Source organism: Anas acuta, chromosome 4 (assembly GCF_963932015.1).
Source record: "Anas acuta chromosome 4, bAnaAcu1.1, whole genome shotgun sequence".
Classification (NCBI taxonomy): domain Eukaryota; kingdom Metazoa; phylum Chordata; class Aves; order Anseriformes; family Anatidae; genus Anas; species Anas acuta.
Window position 1 is genome coordinate 13,625,336 of NC_088982.1, and position 27,625 is coordinate 13,652,960.

Consider the following 27,625-nt stretch of genomic DNA (forward strand, 5'->3'; position numbering starts at 1 on the left):
ATAGGCACCAAGAACAGGTAGATGATTTCTAGAGAAACAGTTTTTCCAACAAGGAGTGTAACAATTCTGGTTACATTTAGGAATTGTTTCTTACTCCTCTCAAAGCCTTCAGAGAACCACTGATCTGTTTTGAAAGATCGCTCAAACTGATACCATATCATGCTCAAATACAAGGCCCTTGCAGATGAAGCTCCATGTTCTGATGTTCGAAAGGGATCATCGTTGTTGGTATAATTACTCCTCTCAGCCTTAGACATCACTCTTGACTTCTTGGGGGGGCGGGGGGGGAAATAAAACAAAATCTTTGCATGCATTGCATCCTCCGCCAGTCTCCAGCTTTCTCAAAACTCGAGTTGCAGTGCTTGAACTTCAGCCCTCTGGGAGCCACAGGCGGTTGTTGAAGCCCAGAGTCCAAGCATTCCTTGCACTGTTGAATGTGCCTAAAAAGGAGGCAGAGCAAGCTCAGAGTAGAAATATCTACTCATGTTGCCTTTGTGTGAAAGTCAGTCCTGGAAATCAGGCTACAAAAGTAAGCTTTGCCAGACTTCATCCTGTCCAACCCAGTTATTTTAAAGTCACAAATCCCAGCTTCACTTCAAGTTGCCAGACCCTTTTAGCTTGTCTAGCTGTAGTTTAGGTCTGATATCTAGTTTTTCCTAATCTAAAGACTAAAAATAACACAGGGATATTTGTGTAACAAATTAGTGTCTCTGCAGATTCATGAAGCCTGGCAAGCAGTAGCTCAACATTTATTCTCATGTGAAATTACCAAAATATTCCCTTCTAAAAGTAGGGAAAGATAATGTGTTATAGGAATTGGCTTCAAAGAGTCATTACCTTCTCCTGTGTAAGTAAAGCTTCATATGTAAATTTGATATACTTCAGTATGTTATAAACATATGTGTTTTCATCCCACTGTGAGCAATGAGAGAGTGGAAGAACTAGTGAGGTGGACCCCCACACACCTTTGACTATGATTTCCAGAGACATTTAAATGTATTTTGCTGTAGCTTTAAATAATATTACAAAAAATCTTTTGTCATACTTAGTAGGTTTCAATTACATGAACGTAAGAATCTGAAACTCTCTTATATTTCCATAGGTTATGAAATACTAGAAAGAAGGAGGGGAGAAGTGCCTGCTTTGCATTTCAAAGCTATTGAGGTCAAAGTCTCTTAGTTATTACCATTTCCAGCCGTTCTTGATGTCATGACCCTGGGCTCAGGGCCAACATAGTTGATAGGTGCAGGCACCTGGCCATGAGGAGAGCTGCTTTGAGATGATTTGTGGTGAAGCTACAGCGGGGACTCTCCCTCCACCTTCATTCTGGATGGCATGGTGATATTCTCAGATGTTGTCCTTAGTCCAGCATGAGCTGACCCAGACCTTTACCCTCACCAGCAGGCCAGACTTTGCAGATGAAATTCAGGCCTGCCTCCTCACCATGGACTCATCTGTAGGCCACTGGGCTGTGCTTGACCATGGGTGCTGGGGTCAGGGGCCTGTTGCTGACTTCAGTTCCCATCTTAACCTCAGACCTACCTCATCACTCAGGGGCATCTGTGGCTCAGGGCTGTTGGCTGAACCTGGCCACTGCCACCAGATGACTTCTGCTCTCTGTGCTCCTGGCTCCCCTTCCAGCTGCAAGTTGTGGTTGCTGTACCCTTATATATGGGACTGACTTCCCTTCCGCCCCTCTCTACCACCCTGACTGATGCCTGCCTCCATAGTTCCTTCCTCATTTCCAGCAGAGCCAACTGACAACAGATCTGTTGTCAGATCATAGAAGAGTTTGGGTTGGAAGGGACCTTAAAGATCACCTGGTTCCAACCCCCCTGAAATAGGCAGGAACACCTCCCACTAAATCAGGTTGCTCAAAGCCCCATCCAACATGGCCTTGAGCACCTCCAGGAATGGGGTATCCACAGCTTCTCTGAGCAACCTATTCCAGTGCCTCATTGTCCTCATATTAAAGAATTTCTTCCTAATATCTCATCTAAGTCTACAATCTTTGTTTAAAACCATTCCCCCTTGTCCTATCACTACACTTACTGATAGAGTTCCTCTCCAGCTTTCTTGCAAGCCCTCTTCAGGTACTGGGAGGCTGCTATAACATCTCCCTGTCTCAGTTAGCATCTGCTAACTGTGAACATAAGCTGCAAGAACACAAAATTGGTTTGGGGGATAAAAATGAGAACAGAGATATAGTATGCAACGTACATCAAAGACACCATATATAGTAAATTCAGATGTGCAGACTAATGAAGAAAGAACAATGGACTGGATGTGCAGATGACTTGTCACCACCACGACCACCCTCTAGGGGAGAATGACCAACCTTAGGACTTAGAGAAGGGAAAAGGTGGACATAATGCCAGGGGGTGGGGCAGAAGCTGGGGAGGGTGCCTATAATACCTTTCACTGTATTGTTAGTCTCTCTGTTTCTGGAATAGATACAGACTGATAATGATGAGACTCTTAAAACTCCAATTATACTTACAGTAAGCCCACAATTAATCATAAATCTTTCAGTAATAAATTCCTGTTATATCTAAGGTGTGTCTTTTCTTTGCCCATAAGCAGTATCTTGAGCATAACAGTGTTTCCAGTGCATGTTTTTTCTGTTCTGGAAACCAGAGTCACTTTAACTGTGATCTTTTTAACTGAAATCTTTAGAAAACTAGAAAAGGAAGTGGATGACACTGTGGAAGTTTAATATAGTATATTTATTTGTCAGTAGCGGGACTCTATTGACTGGTTAACTCTAGTATCAGTAGAAGGCATGCTCCATAAAAAGACTCTTTGTTCCAATTGCAAGCAAGTTGTAAAACATTTCTTCTACATTAAACTGAAATGTCAGTCTTTAATCAAAATGGTAATACTTCTCAACAACTTATTTTATACAAATAAATATTTGAACAGGACACCATATTCCAGGAAGACATTTGAAATGAAATTAATTTCACTGTGTTTTCAAGTAAATAAGACATATTTTTATTCATTAACAAAAGACCATTATTTTGAATCCAAACTTTTCTTTCATAGAGGACGTATAATTTGTGAATAGGTCTTTGCACAAGGTTTAGTATACTTAAAACCCATTTCTACAAGGAGCTGAACATATCTCTAGCATGGGACTGAAGTCTGAGGATGACTTTTCATGAAAAACTGCTCATCAGTTCTAATCCTCAACATTATACTGTGAAATAGTCCCATAAATATTATTTCTTTTGTTTTCTGTGGTTCTGATTGTACTGTAGTGGATAGATCACAAATTTATTGTTATGGGGAGAAAGAAGAAAGACCTACCCAAGCACCATTGTAGTGTTCCACACTGCACTGTTGCAAGCACTAATTATTGATGCTGAAAAAAAGTACCCCAAGCCTTCAAAAAAGATATCAAAAACCCACAGGAAGTAATCATGCATTTGGTGAATAGCTCTTAGCAAGAGATCTTTTCCAGAAAAAGGATTGCCTGCCCTTTAACCACACAAACCTCCAGACACATGTATGTACAACTTTAAGGTAACATAAAAGCATCAGGTTATACATTTGCAGAACACCCTGTGATAGCTTCATATCTTCCTTTTGGCTTGGTGCTGACAGCTACTATATAAGCTTTCTCTTATCCGTTCTGCTTCACCCATGCTCAACTGTTTTCTCTCATAGCAACCTTTTGGACTGTTGATGTTGAGGACTGGCTCTTAAATTCAGTTAGAGTTGATCTCTGCCCACTCTTGCTACTGAAGATTTGTAATTTGAACAAGCTACAATAATTTTATGATGTAATCTAATATGAAAGGAAGAACATTGAAATATGGCAAGTCATTAACTGTAAGATTGTCACTAGATTGTTGGAAGAACCTAGGTCATTTCACAAGACTCAAGTTTTATTGCCAAGTACACCAACACAATGTGATCATGACTAAATTATAACTGAATGCATGACTAATGCAATATATTTTGAAAATCCCAGAAGAACACTAACATACTGCATTTTGCTTTGCTGTTGGTTCAAGGGGCATTACTTTCATGATAAGACTTACATTGTCAATTGATAAAAAAAAACCTGCAAACAGAAGCAGGAATTTACAGATAATAGACAATAGTAATAGAGAAGAATGTATGCAGACATGGGCTTATTTCCCAAGTAAGTATTGAAATAACTTAATTGTATAGCATAATTTGAGGTATAGATCTCCACACCTCCTGTTTACGACTGTAATGAAAATCAAGGTTCTGAGTACTTTGCGTGACCAGATCTGTGAAGGGTAATCTGATGTTCCAGACCAATAACAGAATGCAAGAACATGCATGCATTCAAGTTATACAAGTGCTAAAACTCCATGCTAAATTGGGTATTGGTCACTGCTGACTTCAGCTACTTCTGCATAAAGTTATTTCCATCAAATATTAAAGCAATGCACAATACCACCAATATCTGGGACTTGTATTACTCAATCATTGAGTTATTTTGAAAAGCAGGGCAGATGTTAGAAGAGCTTTTGCAAAACAGTACTCGGGACAGTCCTTGTGTTGCTACAGGTCTGAACTGTTACTAATAGTATTCTGCTATGGATATTTGCTCTTACAGAAGTACTAAGGAGCTAGACAAGATGCAGAAAAGTGAAGAAATGATGAATACTACTATGTGAGATTATGTATACTAAGAACCCTTTAGCTTAGGAAGGAGATGGCTGATATGTCTTACAACATAAGAGTTAGGGAGCTTCCACAGATGTCATTAGAAAATAAGTTAAAATTAACAACCTCATGTATAATTGTGGTTACACATGGTACTGTGTAACTCAATTCCATAGCATGTTGGAATGACAAATATAAGTAATTGGAAGAAGTAAATTGGAAAGTAGGTCCAAATGCATACTGTAAATTAGGATATTCCTAAGAAACCTATAACCAGAAACAAGACAGCTGAGTTGGGGAAGGCTTTTCCTTTATTTGTTTAGTTTCTTATTGTTTCCTTAGACATGTTTTACTAGCCATTGTGAGATGCTACTACAAGGCTGAACCAAACAAAACAATGGTTAGTTTCATTACACTGAGACTGTCTGCTTAGTTAACTGTCCCTTGCAAAGGTTCTCCAAGCAAAAGAACTCAAGAGAAAGGGCTGGTAAACAGAGCTGGATTACAAGCACATTTGTGCACAAATAGGATGTCTTGTGAAGATAGAAAAGTGAAAACCAATTTTATGACATTTATATGTAGCTTATGAAGCCAAACTACTTTATATGGTGTAACAGGAGCGTGACCAGGAAACAGAGGTGACACTGAAGACCTGGCATCTGCACAATGCAGAGCTTGGTGGTGGCTGGGGGATAGAGGAGAATAAGGAAAGAATAAATATTTATTTTGAATTAGTGGTAGCTGATCCTAGGGCTGAATTATTATCAGCAATTTGATGACCTCCTGGAATATATCTTTTGGTTTAACTTCATCTGAAAGGAAACAAGTTAACATGTTTCAAGACATCTCTGCCTCACAAGCTAGAGCATGTCTCGGCTAACCAAAATCCAAACAATAATAGTACTTTGGTTGCACCATAATCTCCCCCATATGCCCAAATAATTGCCCTTCATCTAGAAGTGTAACAACCTCACCCTTAGGCTTCTCCCCTCCCAACACAGGTTTGGGGCCTTTATTTTAAAGAATCACTTCAGACACAGGAAGTGTCTGTTTTGGTAAAGATTCTCCAGTTCTCCTGAGGTGCAGCAGCGCTGCCAGGAACTGTTGCAAGAGAGAACTTAGCACAGTGGTAAAACCAGTCTGGAGCCAGACCCCTCAGGTCACAGAGAAGTAGAACACCACAGCCCTCACTGCTTGCTAGGGAAGCCAGTAAAAGGCAACAATCAACGCAATGGTGCACTGCAGCCTGCAGAAGCAGCTTATTGGAAATACAGCCCTACAAGTTAAATACCCTCTGTTAAAGCAAGAAGCTAAGAGTGGGATGCAAAGAGTAGAGTAAGTCAAACTCATTGTGAGAAGAACTGGACTGCTATGAGACTGTTCCAAGTTCTTAGTTTGCCTTAAATGCAATATTTATGGCATTTATTTCTCCCCACCTTTTCTCCATCCTCACAAAATTACCAGAATCAAGATCCTTATTTAGTTATTTCCTTTTCAGAAGGGATTTAATTAAAGTTCTCACCTTCTCACTCCCATTGTATTTGATAATTGCTCATACTGTTCCTACTTCAGATGGGATACAGCACATCATTACTGGCTATAGGTGGGGTTTGGCAGGTCCTGGCTATTTATATCTAAAGACCAGGAACAAGTACTATTGTAAACATGCAAAAGTCTCTACATATTCTTTTCTTTTTGTGGTAGAGGAATACCACACATCAGAATGTTAAATATCATGTGTCTGTCTTGGCTGCTCAAACCCTCTTTGCAAGAAATGTATACACAGTAGGTTTTTAGAGCATTTTTTTATTGTTGTTGTTGTTGTTCACTGTTGTTGGTCAACAAAGGTTTGGGCACATCAGGTGTCTAGTGTATGCTCCTGAGCCCCACAGACTGCTGCCATCCCTTTACTCTAAAGTCTCACTACAAAGAATAGAGGGGCACAAGGAACAGAGGCTTACTGGCAAACTCAACCTTTTTCCTTTCACTTATTTTCATAAAGTTATCATACATATATTATAAAATAGAGTAGATTCTCAGTGTATGAGAACAGGTCTGGTCTAAAAAGAAGGGCTCATCCAGGCACGTAACTGTAAGCAGCAGAAATAGACATCATATAAGATCTTCTAGTAACAGTAAAACACTTCTCTGGTCTAATGCACATTTTCTCCTTCTCCTCTCCCACCCCACCACCAGTTAAATTCTGAACACGAAACCAGCAAATTTGATATGCAGCATTAAGAGGTCGCCTCAATAGATGGTTTAGTGTAAAACTGCTCTTTGATCTTCCATAACATGTCATGTGTCAACTGGTGAGATGAAGACAAAGTATCATATTAATATCCTGTTACCAAAAGAGTCATCTGCATGGCACTTAGACTTCAGACCAAACCGTGTAAGGCATAACAGCATTTCAAAGGAACACCAAGAGCAAATATCCTCCTCATAGTTTAATTACTGATTACCAAAAAATGGTGTGATATTTAAACAGAACCAAAGACTGTTTTATCAGGTTCACCAGAACAAGATGATAATCTACAAGCAAACATGTTAATGCCAATCCTTTTGAGGTGTTACACCTTTGTACTCAAGATCTTAATGGATGTAGAGTGAATAGCCACCATGGAGAAGTGAAACACTGCAAATTTGTTTAAACTAGTGAAACATTGTGAGTTTCAGCTAATATGGACTCTGCTTGCTATCCCTCCATTTTACTCTAACCTGTATCAATTCTCAGACAGTTAATAACAGCTGGAAACTTGCCTGGTTGTTTCATTAGACTGCAAAAGCATAACCCAGGGAAGCCTGAACAGTAACAACAAAAACTAAGTTGTGCAATAATTACTGTTGCAAAAGACGTATGCAGCTTCTAGTCAGCCTGTAAGAAACAGCTATCTAATGTGACAGAATAAGATGGGCAAACCTTTAGTGTGGCCATTGTTACACCTGTGTTTTTGTTGTTGTTGTTGTTGTTGTTTGCTTTTTACTGTCTCAAAGCAAACCTCCCATACCTTACTGTCATAACCTCTTTTACTACAACACCTGCCATCATAAATGTTGATGCATTAGGTTGGTACATATGTCGTGCTAAAGCCACATATGTAGAGTATTCCATGCAAATGGCATATATATGTAACTCCCTGAAATAGTTCATTGCTGGTGTCCACTCTAGTCGGATACACTCTCAACAATCCTCAAAACAGCAAGGTAACATAAATGTTAAATCCTGCAGATTCAAAAGACTTCTCACTTCTCTCAAAACAGCAATTTGGAAAGTGTTGATTTCCTCCATTCAGTCTCCTGCCACTGTTCTTCTGCTACTCCCCTTCCCTACCCACAGCACTTGATCTCAAGCCACAGAACTCATTCCTGGAGTTCCATAGGCTGCTGACCCTGTCTCATCTTTCCTCACATCTCTGCAGGACTGGGGCATGATGCTATCTGAGGCTCAGTTTTACCCTATTGGCTTCCACATCCTTCTGACTTGGTTTGTCATTTAATCATTTTGATTAATGCTTGTTTCCCTTTACATGCAAAGTACTACACTACATCATCCTGCTGTCTACAACTGCCCCAGACTCAGTTTTGCTTGAAACCCTAGCTTTATCTCTTCAACTCCTTTCTCTGTGCATAAGTAATTTAGACGTAAATGTAGTAAAGAACACCGTGTACTGTTGTTCATCTCTTTCTAGGGACATTACTTTGTCCTCACACTTCACCCCAAAATGCGGAACAGGAAATACTAATGCTAAAGACTGGCTAAAGACTGTTTACCACACCAAACCCTATGGCATTCAAAACTCATTAAGTGACCTCTGTCCTGACCTACATTGATTGATTAAAGCCTAGCATCCTTTGTCAGGTAGGAGATACCAAGGGCAAGATAATCTCTCGAACCTGAGGTTAGATTGCTGCAAATTTACATGAACATCTTTGCTGTGACTCACTTGTGCGCACAGTTCCACATGAGCCACAGCCCAATGCAAGACTTGTCTGTGTTACGCAAGTCTCTGATCATGTGTTTTAGAAACAGCAGATCATATATATTATTCTTCTGATCTACACCTCTGTTGCAGTGTGTATGTAAAATTTTGGACAACTCCAACTGCATTTAGACACTAAACATCTCAACTTATCCTAATTCACCCTCACATCTAAGCTGATATTTTCTTAACTACCGATACAAGTTGTTTTTCCTATCTAGGTTGCTAAGAAAATGCTTGGAGATTAGAGTGAGGGACTTTGCAGATCTGGGTAGGAAAAGGGATGATGTGACAGATTCAAATAACTACAGAATCTGAGAAAAGACCTCACAGCTTTTAATCACATGCTGTTTAATTTTTTTCCAAAACCCAGGGGGAGAGTAATCTGGCTGTGGCTTCCTTTTAAGCTGGCCTCTTCTCTGCATGCTCTCATGTTTGTAAGAATTACCTTGAAACACTGAAAAATCAGAAGACAAAACATTTTTAACTGCAGTTGAGCCTCCTCAAGGTTACACTTAGGTGTTTTTGCATGAAATTTAACCACTCAGTTTCTGTAAAAGTACAGGAAGACTCCAAACACTTTGTCTGACTGCAATAGTTGATACCAGTCTTTTCAAAGCATTCTGGTGATACACGCTCTAGTTGTGTTATGATCTTATTCGATCTGCTTCACTTGTTCAAGAGCTCCAGTAAGTTATTTCTTAATCCTTTTGAAAACCAGCTTGCTCTCCAAAGATGTTTGTAGTGGAACAGCTTCCTATTATGGAACCTCAAGTTCTTTTTCATCTGAAAATACAGATATCTTCTAATATTACCTATTTATTCTTCCTTTAGGAGTAAACTGCTAACACACACACACACACACACACACACACACACACACAAAAACAAACAAAAAAAAACACTTGACAAGTTGTAAGCTAAGAAGCAGTAATAAAGTAATAAATGTTTTTTCCTCACGCTCCATGGCGCAACAAAAAATCCTTCTGCAATTATAGCTACGTAATTTGACAACTCCCTAGTTAAACAAATCTTTACTGCTTTGCCTTCTTCCCATTGTCTGTGATGTTTGTTCATAAAGTTTCTTCTTAGTAAAAGTCTAGGATTAGTCAAAACCTTCATTGCCACATCCCCTTTAACATCAGGGCTAGGAATGAGGAACAGCCTTCTGGCTGCTAACGCAAAGCCATGAGAAAGACCCTGCATTCCTTAGTAGGATTTGTCTACCTCAGTGCAATAAGGAAGAAAAATACCCCCCCTGATCCATTACTTGTCCACTTTCCCCTCTCTTGTTCATGGACTAGTTTAGTTTAAGTTGAAAGCCAACGGTAAAGATGTACTTCTTTCAAGCAGACTAGCACTAGGAATAAGGAGTTAATTTCTACTTTTTATCTTTCATTGTCTTTACTACAGAGAAGGACAGAATATTTATCTTCAGCAATTAGATTTACGTTTTAAAAAACTGATAAGGTAATGTTTTATTACTGGGAAACATATACCCCTGAGGTACAATGAGATAACCTGGTGGCTAAGATCTGACATAGGATAGGGCTGACCACCCCATGTCTTTGCACAGTACTACTTGTGAGATTTTGTTTTTGAAAAACAAAAAACATAAAAACAAACAAACAAACAACAACAACAACAACAAAAAAAAAAAAAAAACAAAAAAAAAAAACAGAACTAAGCAGTAAATTTTTTTTGTTCTTCAGTTTTCTCCTTAGAGCCACCTTTTCCTCCTCTTTTCCCCTTACTACCATACTGCCAAGCAACATGGAGCAAATTTCATCCATAGGATGAGGACCAAAATTATTCCTCAGTATAGGGAGAAAATGGAGGGGACAAATAGGCAATATGAGGTTGGCAATACTAGAGACGGTGCTTACAAAGAGAGCTAATACTGTCTGGACAAGGCCCCTGGGAAGTTGCTTGAGAAGCAAGCAGGGCTGCATGTATAAGCTCACAACATCTGGCTCCCTGGGTCCCTACCTCCTGGTCCCTACTAGTGGTGCAGAGGCAGGCTTACCATCTCACGTCTGATACTAATGGAAATATTTGGATTTTATGCACATTTCTACTCATCCTCTTGTATTACTATTAAATACATTCACTGTGAGCAGTCTAAAAATGTGAGTGAATTACTTACTGCCAAATTAAGGGTCTCTGCCAGCCTAGCTTCTAGTTTTGCAGTCTTAACAAATTTTGTACTTTTTTGTACATAGAGCAACTGGACTTTTCTAGATATTCCAAGTCAAACATTTTGGTTACTGAGATGTTGTCCAGCACTCCAAAACACTGGAGACAGCAGATGAGTATTTTTGAAGAAACATACAGAAACAAATATACAAAAAGTTTGAAGTCAGTCAGTAAGCAAGCCTACCACCTGCACTTCTTGTATCACCAGTCACTGCCTCCTAAAGATTGGTCTGAAGTGCCGAAAGGGCATTTGAGAAAGGGATTTTATAGGCCTTGGGGTATTGTTCATCTCAATGAAGCATCATGAATCAAAAATTTACTCCAAATTAATTGACAAAAAGTTATAATGGGTTTATTTTTCTGATTTCCTTGACGTACTTCATACAGTTTGATCATTGCTTGCTTTTCACACTACGTGCCTAGGCAAAGACAAAGCAAATTGCAGAAAGCAGCTCTTTCTTCTGTCTTATGACTCAAAAGATAATGAATAAGAAGAGAGGAGATACAGAAATCAGAGCCTGAACTTAAGCCTTCAGTAGTATTCTGTGTTTTTTAGGAGAACAGCATAAATCTTCATAAGAAAATCTTTTCTCCATGAATTGCCTCAACACACGTAGCATATATAATACAGAATTAAGCCCCTTGACTGAGAAAGGAATGTCTTCATTGTTTTTAGAAGGATATATGCTGCAAAGATTTCTCAACCCTGCTGTCCTGCCTTCCAGTTAAGGAAAAAAAAAATATCAGTTTTTAAAATGTGTGTAGATATAAACTATACCCCATAAGACCCAGTGTAGAGATTCCCATTAACTTGCACAAATATTTGATCATTTTTCTTACAAAGATGGATTCAAGACCTGCAAATATCTATTGCACATTTCTAGATACGTTACTACATATGCTAAGAACCACCATATCAGCCCCTTTTTTCTTTAGATCTTACCATTGTAAAAATTATTTCTTGTGTAATGGTTAGAATGTTTATGCCAAACCCCAAGTTTATAACTCAGAATTTGTGCCAAGGACCTGAAATTACCTATGATTTATTTTTTTTTTTAATATAATGAGTATTTTACTCTACTTGAAGACAGAAGCAATTTGCAATAAAGCTACTTGCCAAGTTAGCATATGATTAATCTACGCTTTCATCAATTAAAAAAGCATTAGAGTACCTCTGAGGAGCTCAGTGGTTACAGAGCAATGCCTTCAGAAGATAAAATTGTGGTATTACATGCATAGCCTTCTCTCAGAATCAGAAGATTTCCCTTAAAAACAAACCTTTGGTGAATCTAAACAGACGAGTGAGCGGTGGGCATCCTCTGCTGTGCTGGCATGCAAGAGAAGCAATGAGAAAGTGAAGAGCTTCTTCTCCTCCCAGTCAGTAGACAGGAGTCAAACAGTATTAGGAAGACAGCCAACCCCTATATTTGCAAGTTGGATTTCAATCACTGCACTGTTGATGGAGGTGGGGTAGGCGTGCCTGCCGTCTCCACTGTCTAGAAGTTGCTAAGGCCTTACAAGTATAGCAGCCAAATACATAAATCACACCTCTCAGTTCACCAAGTCTTCCTCTGTCCAACACATTCACTCCCCCATGGGGATGATAGGTACGTAGCTATAAGTTTCTGAAAAGGAGGTAGGAGCTGAATGGTAACTAAGAAATAAAGTTAGCCAACAGATGAAGAGAAACTTATAGCATCTAAGCTGATCTGTTGGCTTAATATTAAGCAATTAAGTATACTAGAACAAATATGAGAGAACAAAGATCAGCGTAGTAAGACCTCAAAGAAAGCATACTTTTTTGTTGTTGTTTCATTAGTTTTCCTGTCAATAGGTCAGTTTTACTGCATTGAAAGCCTTGTAAAGGCAAGAGCACTCCGAAGATCTTAGGGCTAATAAAAAGAAAACGGTTTCCTATATTAGACATTAAAACTTTGATACAGAATTGGTATTCATTGAAACATCCAGTTCTGTACTTGCTTTATTTTATTTTATTATTATTATTTTTTAATTAGGTCTTACCTTACAGACAGTTCTGATGAAGAAACAAGCTGAGTACCTAAAAAAATAAACACACCTAAGAAATCCTGCATTTTATACCTTTAGTCACATGTATGCTAATAAGTTATTTACATTTGGAATGTACTTCAGAATCCCGTTTTTTCTTTCAGAGTTCTTTTCAAATCACTTTGTCATTCCCTGCCTGAACTTTACTGGAACTCAGCCTTGGACTCACAACTGTCAGAGATTAACAATTTCCACTGACTCGGTGATATCCAGCCAAAATGACCACACACTGCTTGAAGAGGTGCTGATAGAGAACACTGTTGTATTTACATTAGTGCCTCACTTAAGAGTTTAAGTGTGCTTCCTCTAACATCTGCCAGCCCTTCTGGCTTCAGTCCAGGGAACTGTAATAGCAGTGCCAGTAACACTTATGGGCGATACAACCTTTTTCCCAAAGAGTCATTATCACTGACATTAAATATTTACATAGTAGTGACTACAAGCCCCAGGATTAGCATTCTATTTCACTATCCAGGAGATAAATAGTTCCTTAGCAGGGAGTTTAAGGTACTTTGAGTCAAGAACATAAGGTGAGAACAACAAACAAGAGAAAGGACAAGTCACAGATATTCAGGAGATACATTTAGATCTCATCCTGCTGGAAGTTCCTGATGGGCATGCTGAAGGATTATTCTGAAATATAGACAATTTTATCAGTAAGCACTGAACTATTATGATAAGTTTTCAGGACTGTGGCTGAGCCATGAACAATTTGCCAGAGATTTTGTCTCAAGTTACTGCAATTTTTTTAGAGAAAAGTGTATAACATGGACAGTGAGTCACAGAGCATGGCACTCAGTTTGCCTCTTGTAATCAAGTAACTTGTATGGCTTTTGAGCTTTTGAAGCTCAAAAACCTTCTGTGAGCACAGTGACAACAGCCATTCTTCATGTCTTTCTTCAACAGTCTAGCACTACTGGAAAATCATTCCCTTTCCTCCAGTTCTTGCATAGATCAGGCTCAAACTAGGGGAGATACATGTAGATAGGAGGCCAGAGAAGATACTGCTGCATCCTGTCCTGATGATGCTACCCAGTGTGCAACAAGGAAGAGGAGGTTTACTAATCATAGCTAAGGGAAAGCTTGGGGCTATGGCAGAAGTAGTTACAGCATTCTGGTACAGAGCCTAGGATACCCCCTTTTCAAATGATCACAAGAAATGCTGTTGTCGATGTAATCTTTTGCAGAGCAACACAGTCTTCAGCCCTCCAAGAGAAACCTGTAGCCTGTGACTTGCAATGAGAGGTAGTTGGGGTGAGCAAGCCTTTGAAAATCACTGGAGTAAAGAGGGCATTGAAACTGTTCCTCCACTTTGAGTCCTCTTTTGGCCTATTTACATGGTATGGGCAGTAGTTCCTCCAGTTACATGTCTACAGCTGCCTCTTTTTGTCATTTCAGGACTTACCTGCTGTATTAAGGCATATGATAAGTATACCTGCCTTAGAGCCTCCCAGCATGTTCAGAGGTGATTGCTGGTTGAGACCATTTCTCTCACTTTAGACCAGACTGAGAGCACTGTGGCTATTGCAGAACCAGCAGCCACCTAGAGAAAATTAACTATTGTGCTTAGGGCTATCAGGTTCACACAAGAGAGTTTAAAAATCAAAATTGACTGGGCTTTCATGAGATCAATTTTGAATGTTCAAATTCCATCTAAATCCTGCAGTGAATTAAACCTAATATGCCAATTAAAACCCCATATAATCCTGTTAATTCACAGTCACCAACTGACCATTTTGCCAGCCCGGAGTCAGATTTACAGGAGATCAGGACAGAGAGCTCTCCAGACTGGCTCAGAGACAAGAGACAGTGTTAGGCACACCAGTCCACATCGGTCCAGCGGCCACAGAGCTGCAGGTGGGGACAGAGCTGGCACAACACAGAGCCAGAGCTTGAGACCTTACCTTCCACTCGGCTGGGGGTTGTGCCAACTCACAGCACTGGTGTGAGAGTCTCAGCGCTGTGCTTCTATAGACCCTGTAGAGGAAGGTGTAGATAGGAAAATATGGGCCATGCATAGACTGCAAAACAATAAGACTTAGGGAGATTTTTCCTATGAACATTAACAAGATAACACGCTGAAAATGTTGAGATAGCAGGGTAAGAATAAAGGGCTGTAAAACCCGCTTTGAATGGATCAAACTGAGATGAAATAAAGATTGGCAGGACACAGCTGAAGACAGCATATAAGTATTTGGCCCAGTGATTTGCCTCTGACCACAAGAGAGAGCACGCTGGTGTTCACTGATGTCTCCTGTATCAGATTGCCTTCTCTGTGGAATTGCTGGAGAGTTAACAAGGCTTTATAAGAGCACAGTACCAACTCTACCCCATATCCCCTTGCCCAAAACAACAGCAGCCTTGTACGTGTATATAAAGCCACTCTACATTCAGATACGTGAAACCCTAGAAGAGAAGTAAAAATCCAAACCTAGCTCTAGTGTGTAATATTTATATGTTGAAAGTTAAAAACTTGTTGACAGTTAAAAACTTGGCTATTAAAATCATCTCTGTTTCTTTCTTAAGAACTATGTGAACTATGCACAAAGACTTAGTTGAAATTGTAAAAAGCATGAGCCATATTTAGTATTTCATAATGTGACATATGTAACAGATACTTCTGCTCCTTTCTATTACTATTTGCATTGTTTGTTTCTTTATTCTACTTCTTAAGAAGATTACCTGCATGTAAAACACAGTTTAGGCTTACATAAGAATTTCTTGCTCTAACACCCCTTTTTGACCCTAATAAATACATGCTAATGTGAGAATTTTTTAAACTAGACCAGATTATACTAATAAATATGCTCCATTATGCATAATGTAATGAATTAAGATTTTGTTGAATAAAAATACGCCTTTGGGATTTTATGGTAAATGATAAATTTTATTGAAGAATAAATTGTGGTTAATTATCTGTCTCAAAGGATGGGGCTTCTGGGGTTCTTATTGCTAATGCAAACAACCACAATATCAGCTATTCATCAACTGTAGCATTGAGAATGTTATCCAAAAAAAGAGACCCATCCTGGAATCTATGCAAGTACTGTTGGCTGGTCAAGGAACATATATATTTTAGAGTTTCAAGGTATATTATATATATATATTTAATACCATTTATAATTTCTTAGCTATATTTCTTATTCAATCTAGAAAATATATTCTGAGTAATTTTCACAGAATAAAAGATGATAGGATGTGTGCAGATGAACATATAAGCAGAAGAACAACCTGGAATCTGATGTGAATCAATGTATTAGCAATGTTTTAAAAATTCCTGTAAGTTAAACCCTTATCTAAAATAAAAGACAAATGTTTTGATAGTATCAGTCAGCATGTAAGAAGCATGGTCATGACTTTTACATACATGTAGATTGCAGCCTGTGCCATCATGCTAAATATACATAAAGTTAAAAACAGCGCAAAATAACCATCCATCTCCCCTGCCCATACATACATGCTTAACATACTAGCTCAGTATGCCCCAATTCAATATCTCAGCTTATAAGTAAATATATAAATAAGGCAGGAGAGAACTACCAACTATATTAGATACAGTCTTCTACTTACTATAGTTTTAATTCAGGCTGCCATCCTTTCTCTTACACACTCTTCCACTAAATAATCAGCCTTTCCTCTTAAGCAATGCTAACTCTCTTTTATAGTACTACTCCATCCTAAATTCAGATAAACTGACTAATTAAGCAAAGCAGTTTAACTGCATTCCCTCTGCTGAAGTGTTCCTGGAGGGGGAGGGACTTGACCTCAGTCTGAGAGGAAGTTTCACACTTGGTGGCTCTTGGGGCAAATGGACCTGTTTCCTCAAGCATTTTTCTGTCGATACAGCTGTTGAAAATGATTTAAAATAGAATACAAAACGCATTCAATTTATATCAAAGCTAACCAAAGAAAATAATTGTTGTTTATTTAGTATTTTCAAAACCTCTTGATTTCAAACACAGTAAAATTAGGCCAAAATAAGCATTAAAAAAAAAAAACAGTCAGTGATTTCAGTAGATGAGCTAACCCTAAATTCTTTCAGAAGTACCTATCTTTTACATTTAAGCTCTGGTCCATGGTAGGGATTTAGCTACTCCGAGGTAAGGAAACAGATCTGTAAACACACAATTCCCAAAATAGATTCAAAAAGAAAACTTATGGCTTGAATATCTTCTCATTAATTGGTTAGTTAATTCTTTAGTATTCTCAGTGATCTCCATATGTCTTAAAATGTGATTACAGAAGAAAGACTAGTGGTAAACTGGGCTGTAAGTCAAGAGAAGTGATAATGGATGATGACATTTTTTGTGATGATGCCTCTGCAGTACCATGTTAAGCTCTGGGTCCCCTGGCACATCAGAGTGATGTGCAAATGGATGGGAGTTCATCTGAGGATTGCAAAGGTGCTCCAAAGGTTGGAACATCTGACATGAAAACAGAAGCTGAGGGAGTTACAGGCTTGCTTAGTCTGGAAAAGAGGAAGCTTAGGGGTAAATTTAATTTCTGTCTTCCACTTCCTAGCAGGGGGCAGACCTAGAGATGACATAGCAAAATTCTTCTTGGAGGCAGTGATCAATGACCAAGTGCAGAAGGGAAAGTCCTAGTTGTATATACATTAAAAAAAAAAAAAAAAAAAAAAAAAGTTTACAATGATTGGTGAAGCTTTAGAAGAGGTATCTGGAGAAGTGCTGGCCTCTGAACAACCTAATTTAAGTATGATTTTTGCTTCACATTGCTAGTCCAGGAGTCTGGCCTATGTGGTCCGTTCCAAACAAAATTATTTTGTGATTCTATGGTAAGCATCTTTTAATAGGCATAATTATATATATATATATATATATATATATATATAAATTATTATGCCTATCATATAATAGGCATAAATATTTCTGATTAGTTCTAGGAATTAAATCAAGTCTGGAGAAAAACACATTAATACCCACAAAATATGGCAGGCTGTTCATAATTTTCCACTGGACTTTGAATTGTTGGGCTTTTAACTAATCTAAAGGAAGGCCTCACTGTAATAGACCCTTCCTACATTTACAAGGAACAGCTAATTTGTTGTCTCTCCCTCTCTGTATTTCATTCTTCACCAAAATATTTCCCCACCACATTTTATTAGTAGTATTTTTTTATTTCTGTAGTATGTGATATGCCTACAAGTGATCTGGAAGTCACATATATATTTATTTTATTTTATTTTATTTTATTTTATTTTATTTTATTTTATTTTATTTTATTTTATTTTATTTTATTTTATTTTATTTTATTTTAGCAATTCCAGAGCCATAGGAAAGATAGTAGTTTGGGAAGTTTATCCCAGGCAACTAACAAAATCATTCTGTAATCAATTGATTTATTGATAGATCTAAATTAGCAAGCCCATTAAAGTGTAGGATATTGAAAGATCAGGACATATTTGAGAACTCTGTGTGAAATAATAAATGTAGTGTGGACTCCATGACCTTAAGTAGTATTTTATTTCTGCTTCATTTTGTACCCTGGCTGCACTGCAGATAAAGCCAGTTATTGCTACAGTCTAAACACGGCTTGTGATAACTGTTTAGATGATGGCCTGAAATTTAGAGTTGAATAATAATTAAGAATTGTTTTCCTATTAGAGATTATTTTGACTATGCAGCTGATAAACTAGAGCAGTTCACAGAAAGAAAGTCAAGACCCGTTTCCACCCTAGCATTAACCTAATTCTGGTTTACTCCATTGCAATTATATAGGTTACTCAATTAGATTGTTATTTATCTTTCTCTCTTTTTTCCTTCTATTTGTGTTTTTAGTTTTCTCTCTTTTTAGTCCAACTACATTCAGCATTGGTATCATATCCTCTTCTTCATTCCCTATAGTTAGGCACCCACATATCACACATGCTCAGGAAGAGCCCTAGTCCTCTGAAGTCCTCACCTTTCTTACACAGTGTCACCTAGCTGTCCTTTATCCTGGCACGACAGGCAAGAAGCTGGGATGACAGCCCTCCTGGCCATCCAATGCCCTCTTCTCATGAGAAGAGTCCTGGCTCTTTACTCATTCTTTCTTGGTTCTTAATTACCTGCCTCCCCTTTACTTCTGCCTTTGGTAGTAGTTCGACCCCCAGCCATCTTGCTGTCCTTCAGCTGTTCATCCCAGTCACAGAATGGCTGAGGCTGGCAGGGACCTCTGGAGGTCACCTGGTCCAACCCATGCTCAGGCAGAGCCACCCAGAGCAGCTTGACCAGGACCATGTCCAGACAACAGGTCTGTTTTCTGCTCCAGGAAGAGATCTCCCAGTATACTGTCCCTTCTCACAGAGCATGCAGAACAATTCAAGATGTTTGTTTTTCTCTTAAGGAGTATGAAATCTGAAGAAGATGGTGCCAGAACACATCTGCTAGACTCCAACACCTTCAGTTCTGTTTTGAGGTGATGCAGGCTACATATCTGAGTAAATTGTGTCTGTCCTTTTTTTTTTTTTAACTTCATCTTTCTGTTTATAGATGGATTTTCTTAATTGTTTAAATGCACTTCTCATCAGGGTAGCCTATTTTTTGTACTTACTTATTAGCCACAGTGGAGAGGTGATGGCTGTTTTTACTTTATCTGTATACATGATTCATTGAAAATTAGGGCGCTCTGTAAGTACATCGGTCTTGGTATTCACTTCCGACTGGAACTTGGACTAGTTAGTCAGACTTGGCATTTGTAAAGACATAAGGAAACATGTTTACTGGAAATGCAGCTGTTCTTAATTGCTGGTGATTTTATTATGCATAATTGCATACCATTCTCAGATTTGGCTGAGAAAATATAAACACAAGTTAATGTGGTTAGTAGGCTGGGAATACCTACAGCTTTCTAAAGCCCATATATTATTGCAATGGGCTTTGCTTAGACTATTTGCTTTACTGACCTTGAAGCCGGCAGTATTAATGGTGTACTCACTTGCCCAAATGACCAAAATATGTGGAAGTACAAGGACCCAAGGAAACCCACTCTGCCTCTTTTTCCTTCATTGGAAGATAAATGTGAGGATTTGAAAGAAATTGCCCACACTGAACACCCACTAATGTGGGATTAAAGAACGACCACCCTCTCCCTCAACTTACCTGTAACTTAGGCTTGCACAGTGAAAAACTTGGCTACTTAAAGACACAGAAGTTAACGTTGAATGTACCACTTGCAGTCCTCATTTTATATATATATATATTTTATGGTATAGTCTTCAACTATAAAATCATACACCTTTTTATAATTCTACAACACAGAGGCTCAGTCTCCCACTAGCCTTGTCCTTGTCCTAGTTGTCCTAACATGTACTGGATCATAATGCCTTATAAATCCCTGTTCTTTATAGCATACCACATTTGGTGAATGACAAATTTGAACAATAAAAGTACTTGTAAATAAAAAAATAATAAATAAAAATAAAAATAATAGAAGTACCAATACAATATACCAATCATATTGGTCAGGAACTTTCAAACAGATTTCAAAATGAACATCAGTTTTTTCTTGATCTTTTTTTTTTTTTTTTTTTTTTTTTAAAGGTCATTGTTGGGAATCTATGACTTTGGAATTAAAGTAATCATACAAGTGAAACACTAACTACTTGGAGCCAAGTCTTGCTTGCTGTTTTCTTATAATAAGCAAAAGACATGCCCATTTTGTATAAAGATTGACTTTTATTCTACCCATTGTTTTTCTGGCACGCTGGTAATGGCTTTCCAAACACATGGAAAATTCCAGATTGCAGGCTCGAATAGTAGGTATATGGTTAATTGTTTCTTGATGGGAGACCAACAGATTTTGCCAAAAATAATAAAATAATAATAATAATAACAAATATCAAAAATAATTTATATTAGATATTTTCCAATAAAAAATTTATGTAACAGATCTCACAGAGAGAAAAACAAAAAGGGACAACATTTATACAATGAAACACAAACAAAAAGTTTTTTTAAATAGCTAGGCCGCAGTTTATAGGCAATAAAATGATAAGCTTTGCACTCCGTGCTATGACTTTCTTTTATATGCAGTTCTTCCCTTTGACATCAATAACCACACACTTGAATTACACTTGAGCTTTTACTTTATAAAAGTGATTTCTCATTTATACTTATGAGAATGACAGATGTAGATTGCATCACACCTACATCTTTTACTTCTAGGCTAAAAACAAATACTTCCCTTCAGCTTCACTGGAAGACATGGGGACTATTGCTGAGAGTTTTTTGGGCCTAGGGCTCATCAGTGATGCAGAGAGGATCTGCCTGTAAGGACAGAAGCTCCAAGGACTCACACCTTGGCTTCTTGTGTGGGAACATTTCAGTGCTGCTATTATCAAACTACAGTGATGAAATATGAGCAGTTTCAAGCCCTACTCATGCTGGTTTTAGGCCACAGTTATCACTGAGGAGTTGTCAGTTATCACTGAGCTTTTATCAAGTTCAGAAAAGATCAAAAGATCACTTTGTGGAGTAGTTTGCAGTTTATGGGTATGTGTTATGGGATTTCACATGTCAGGGTCTTTAGCTGGATAATCTATGGCTTTCTACATCAGCACATTTTGTATATAACGATAATTAATATGTATTAGGCATTTTAATATATAGCTGCAATTGTGTATTACAAGTAAATTCAATATTAAAATACATAATTCAGTATATTACAATACATAATGCATTTTTATATACTGCATTATTCAAGTTTTCATCTGCAGGCTCAAGCTATTTACTAAGGCTTATGATTTTCTGCCTGTTACCTCATGTTCATTCTCTTTCAAGAAGATCAAGACAAAAATGAAAAGGATTTAGGAGCAAAGTTAACTAACTTTGCAGTATTATGGTACAGAGAAGCATTTGTCCAAGTCATTGAAAATAATCCAAGGACGTACTGTTAGGTCAGATCTCCATAATCTCAAAGAGATCTCCTTCTGAATACTGCCTGAAGGTTATAAACCACCACCATGAACTCCTCAGAGAGTTTCAAGCCCTTGAAGCCATGAATGCCTGTCTTATTGAACAGCTCTCTTGACTCCAGCTGCTACCTGAGAAACAAGACTTCTTGAACCAGTTACCTAGCACTGACTCTAATATTAATCCCTCAACCTGTCACAGACCCCTTTGAAGTCTGAACCTTCTGATTTACCAATGATTGCTGGTTTATAGATGAGTGATGCAAAGAAATAGATGCACAATCTTCACAATTTTATTTATTTATTTTTTTATTTGAATATTCTATTTTTTTTGTTGTCAAGACAGGAACTAGACACTAAAGGTCATGTAGAAACCATCCCATTTTCACTTCTGATTCCTTTCTTGAGGCCCAGCAAAGCCAGGTACCCTCTCTTTTATCTGGCTGCTGTAAGTGTAGATGGTTCCTTTGCTGAACTTTTGTCTGGCTCAGGACCAAACCCTCTTTGTTATTTATTTATATTTTTAATCTCTTCTGCCAAGATCTTTCTGTGCACGTTGTACTCTTCTCTCTTCTAACACCTAGTCTCTTTGTTCAGATCCTGGAAATGTTCTATTGCTCCAAGACATCTTCTGAGGGTTAAAATAATGTATTTTCTAATTTATGCCAACTCCTGACAATTCAAATGCTTCACTGGTCACAGTAATTCTTAATAAGTCTTTATTTTCTGTAACAGGAGCACTGTCCCACAGTGGTTGAGGAAGCACTCCTGAACGTGGCTGGTACAGGAGTTGTGTCCAATGGAGACCTCACAGGGTGGGGGAATACAAATGGTGAAAAGTAAACAGGCATTGCTATAAATCAAGTGGCATCCTCAGGCTGCTTAAGGAACAACTTGGAGGTAATCTGTGGCAGACTTTGCCTCGCTTCGTATTCTCGGTTTTAGGAAGATTTTAGGAATCTTCTTTCCCGAGAGCCCCTGTTCTTTTCGCCATACTCTGGCTTTTGGGCATGGGAATGGAAAAATACTTGGATCAGTCAGTTTTCAGCTGCAGAGTGGGATTGTGGGAGTTGTCAAGAGCTAGCATAAACTGCAGCAGCCGTTTCACTCACCTTTTACCAGATTCAGCCCCATGAATTCTTAGATAAGATCTGTCATCATCTCAGATCACAGTCTTTTAAAATCAGATTCAGAAATGTGATACTTCAGCACTGTGCAGAGAATATAATTAGGCCTAGGCTCTCCCACTCCACCTTAAAAGATCATGTGTAAAATCAGGTGCTTCTTAGTTGTAGAATAACTCCTTGTAAATGACAGAACTTGGCCACTGTTTCTAGGGCAGAAGCTACACTGTAAATAGTGAGAGAACTATTCACATTGCTGCTTGGTGAGCTTTAAATAGGTTTCAATGTTCAAATGAGAAGAGTGTACTCCTGAACACAGGTGGCAATAAGCTACCTAATGAATGATTTAGGAAGAAGAATGCTTCCTTGCGCTTTGTCTCCATCTGTATTTAAAAAGCACTTTCAGAAACACTGCAGCCAACAAAAGGCCCATAGGTGCATACTCGGCAGGCCAGAGTAGGATCAAGATGTGAAAATATCTATCTGCAAAAATAACAAAATTTTTCATCCTCCATTTCAGCTGCTGAGTCTATTACTCAAAATAATAACATCAGAAGTGTTTTACTGCAAAACTGATGGAAGAAATCCCCGGTTAAGAGACTAAAGCATTATACAAGCCTTAACCATAGTACTTCTCCTTGAAAACGATGTTAATATACCTTCTTGTCTCCTGCCTTTCTTATACTACCAAGAAGCCACTCTAGAGCCTTCCTCCATCCTAAAGCATGCTCCAGTCACAGTGCTGTAGTCTGTCTTCTGGTGGAGAGTGTTGTCATCATCCTTCTTTACAGATTCTCAATGAAAATTCAGTCCAAAGCAACTTACTTTCAGAAATGGTCTCCTTTTTACTTTAAAGGTAAACTATGAGAGTATTCTGATGAATCCTACTAGCAGATAAAATAATTCATAAAGTTAAAGTATGTCATATTTTAAAATGAGTATGACATTGGTTTTTGAATCTAAATAAAAGAGTAACAGACCTAAGGTGAACAGGTAGAGCATGACTCAACTTTATCCCCATCTATGCTATTTTCCCAAGGGCATTTCCACCACCACATCTTGAATTTCTTTCCTCTTACACAGAGTAAATGACATAAAGAGCAAATACAAACGTCAAAGAAATAAATAACCACCTTTTTTTTTTTTTTTTTTTTTACAGGATTAATATACAGACTATATATTAGTTTCAGGAAATAACTGCCTGGGGAAAATATTTTTTTTTTCTACCTTGAACATCCCTGAGTCTCCTGCAGTTGCATATCCTGATGACGGCAAAACCCTATGACTGGCTTGACCTGTGACTGGCTTTGACCTAGAAATCCTAATCCTACCAGTCTGCAGGTCTGTTCTGTTTCATTTCTCTTCCTTTTCTTCCAGGATATTGTTAATTAGTAAATGCTTTCAGAATTGTTAGCAATATGTATTTATCTCTCTTTATACACATATTTCAAAAGATAAACTGTGAGCAGGAAATGCAAAGTCCTTTTGATAAAGGAAGTGTGGAAAACAATAAGAAATAAAAAGAACAAGAAGATACAGCACAGTTTATACAATGTTCATTAGTGACTGGAACTGGTTTTAACTGCCTTCTTTCCTGGTTCATTAATTGTCCTTTTTAAAACACCAAAATAAAACACCAAATTAAAACACCAAATTGTTTTAGTTAATGTTAACTTAGTTTAGTTTAGGTTTTCTTTTTTCTTTTTTCTTTTTCTTTTTTTTTTTCTTTCCTCTTTTATCTTTTTCCTTTCTCTTTCCTCTTTTCTCTTTGTTTCGTGTCTTTTGAAGTTTGAATGTTCCTTTGACAAAAAATGTTCTAAATGCTTTTGAAATGAGTCCTCAGGGAAGCAAAGGAGCTTCAATGCTATGTGTTGAGGTATGAAGAAGGTCAAACATATACTGACCTTCTTTCTTGGACAATTCCATAGTGATCTTTGACAGGCAGAGAGCAGTAACATCTTTCCATGTATTGACCTAAGTTTTTGCAAATGAGATGGGTTTCTACTGCACTTAAAGTTGTACTTCAGTGTAAATAAGGTCTTTTACATTCTATAAAAGGTAATCTAACATGTTATCTTTGTCATTAGCTCCTGAATGCAATAGCAGATATGAAAATTGTCTGATAAAATCAGGAATGCTTAAATGCATTTTGTTACTTGTGATTATATATATACATATATATTTTTTTGTTAATCATTAAATTTTTTAACTTGAAGGTCTCAGCACTCTGTAGTGTCATCTTCCCCTTGTGGGACACACCCAACTGTGAAGGAACAACCATACTCAAAGAACTCCTTTGTAAATGGCCCAGAAGAATCAGGACAGACTGTAATGAACTTTTTTTTTTTTTTTTTTTTTTTTTTTCCCAAAGCAGAGAAAATAAAGAATATGCTCAAAAGTTTTCTGTAAAAGCCAGAGGCAATGAACAAACACAGAATCTGTAAAGCAAGAAGATCAGCATCACCACTATATTGATTCATCTCTGTAGTGATTGATCTCTCTAATATATAAAAGGAGAAATTGCTGATGCCGAACTGGCTATGACAGCCAAACGTACATTTCACAGGCTTTCCAGAGGCAGAAGTGGCAGGTGGCTTCCTGCCTAAATTAATTTTTTGTCTGCTTACTGGCTCAAATATATGTGATATACTCATGTTCCTTAGAGATCTGATACATCTCCTATCAACCTGATGAAATTTGCAATGTCCTGAACTTTCAGTATGGACTCCCTTCTTTTTTCTAACTTCAGAATATCTAAAAAAAAAAATCTAGAAAATGTCAGAAAACATTTAGAAATAAAATAAGATAGAGATGTTCTTTTAACCTGGTCTGATTCAGACTTTTCCTGCCACCTAATTGGGATGTGTCAGAGTTTACATCCTGTAAAGAAAAATATTTTTGATAAAAGAGAAAAAAACAGACTAATAAATAAATAAATAAAAAGACTAGGATAAAGCATAAAATTAGATTATGTTGTGTGTGTGAACATGAAATACAAACCTTCTGTAATGTTCCAGTCTTGCTGCTCAACAAGGAGAAATTTTCATGAGTTCACTTATAGTTGAAGTTTGCACAGTTCACTGGGTTCTAATTCATATTAAATGAAAATTGCACTTTAAATATTAAAAGAAATGGTAAAAGAAGACAAAAACTAGCATATTGACATGTCAATATGGAGCTGTCCTTATCCTACATCAAGGAGATGTGCAATATTTTCTTCCCAATTGCACCAAATGAAGAGCATCACTTTCTGTCAATGGTGATCGTGACAGACAGCCCACTCAAGCAGATGTGCAATAATACAAATTGGCAATTTCCACACTATTGGCAGGCTAGATTCAGTCACAAGACCTCAAAATTGAGTGCTGCTGGCTAGGAAGCATGGATAGTGAAGCCTGGAAAAAATTAATTCAGTGTATCATATATGTACAGTCTTCTAGTGAAACCCCTGTTGATTCAGTAGTAAAGATTAAATCTACCCTCACATCAAATACTATGTGACAGGGCATCCTTACGGTTTTCTTTGTGAAATACCCTAAAACTGAGCTTCTCAAGGAAATAGCGTCTTCACATCTTTTGCAAGTTCAAAAGTCAAGCTTGGCTTTCTATTGTTAATTAATGTGAACAAATTTTCTAGAAAATGAAGGCCTTTTCCATTCTTATGTTTCAAATTTACCCTTCAGAACCAGCTTCCTGTGGAGTATCCTGATGGAGCCATATATGAGAGAAGATGGCTGGACCAAAAGGTTTCCTGCTCTGTATCATACTGATGTCCCTCTGGGTTCTTCACTATGCCCCAAAGCACACCAGGTGGCATATTTGCCAGCTTCCTGCACCTTAGGGGAGCACTGAACCTCATTTTCACAAGGTCAGTCATCTGTGTTTGGCACCACAGCACTCTGTGAAGAACTGATGTAAGATGCAAGGAGTGCAGCATTCTTCTCCTGTTACACACAGACTCCAAAATAACTGCGACTTTCATAACCCTAGGTTTTACCTCGAATGCACTTGTGGAACTTGTTAAATATAATCAGAGTTTCCTAACAGCAAAGAATGTATGTGGGCCCAACTGTCATGCCTGTAAGTCATTCTACATTGAGTTCTTTTTGTGTTTCTGGAGAGAGAGAGAGACAGAGATTAGATCTTTCACAGTTATACAGTATCTAAAGCAACAGGACCTGAGGTTTATGATTCCATTATTTGCAATGGATGATGAAATACAAGTTAATGAAAATGAGACTACTTTATATGAATCCTTGGTCCATTGAATAAATGGATATTTTGTTACTGGCATAAATTACACAATGACTTCTGTGTCTTTTCTTACATTTCAGTTAAAAAGCAGTCTTTCAGCTCAATTTGAAAAGCAGTGAGATAGGAGCTCCCTTAATAAATGGCAAGTTTGGAGCTTTCTTTACCTGCTTCCTTGTCTTTGTTATACTTAGTTCATTAGACAGCTTAAAATTCAGATTGGTGTTAACAAGGATGAAAACATAATAAAGTTATGAACTTGCTGGACATTTAATCTGATACAAAATTTTCATTGAGATTTACAGCTGTCTAGCTATCATAGAAGCAGATATAGTTATACATTTTAAAATATTACAAAGTATAAGTTTATTTGTGCATACACCTGGCTGTCTTCACAGGCTGTCAGAAGTATCTTGTCTCACCATCCCTCACCATCTCAGATGCAGAGA

General features: G+C 37.8%; 1 protein-coding gene across 2 annotated transcripts in view; it reads right to left on the bottom strand.

Annotated features, from left to right (window-relative positions):
- The window catches only part of SLC2A9 (solute carrier family 2 member 9), a 127,903-nt gene extending 113,036 nt beyond the window's left edge, over positions 1 to 14,867 (bottom strand). The window contains exons 1-2 of one of the 2 annotated variants that reach the window (XM_068679916.1): positions 14,795 to 14,867; positions 12,846 to 12,882 (exon numbers count right to left, since the gene is read on the bottom strand). The gene's annotated coding sequence lies outside the window, so the exon portion shown is untranslated. Of the gene's footprint in view, positions 1 to 12,845; positions 12,883 to 14,794 lie in introns of those variants that run through there. The other variant, XM_068679917.1, reaches the window with a different exon arrangement.
- Positions 14,868 to 27,625: the final 12,758 nt, after the last annotated feature.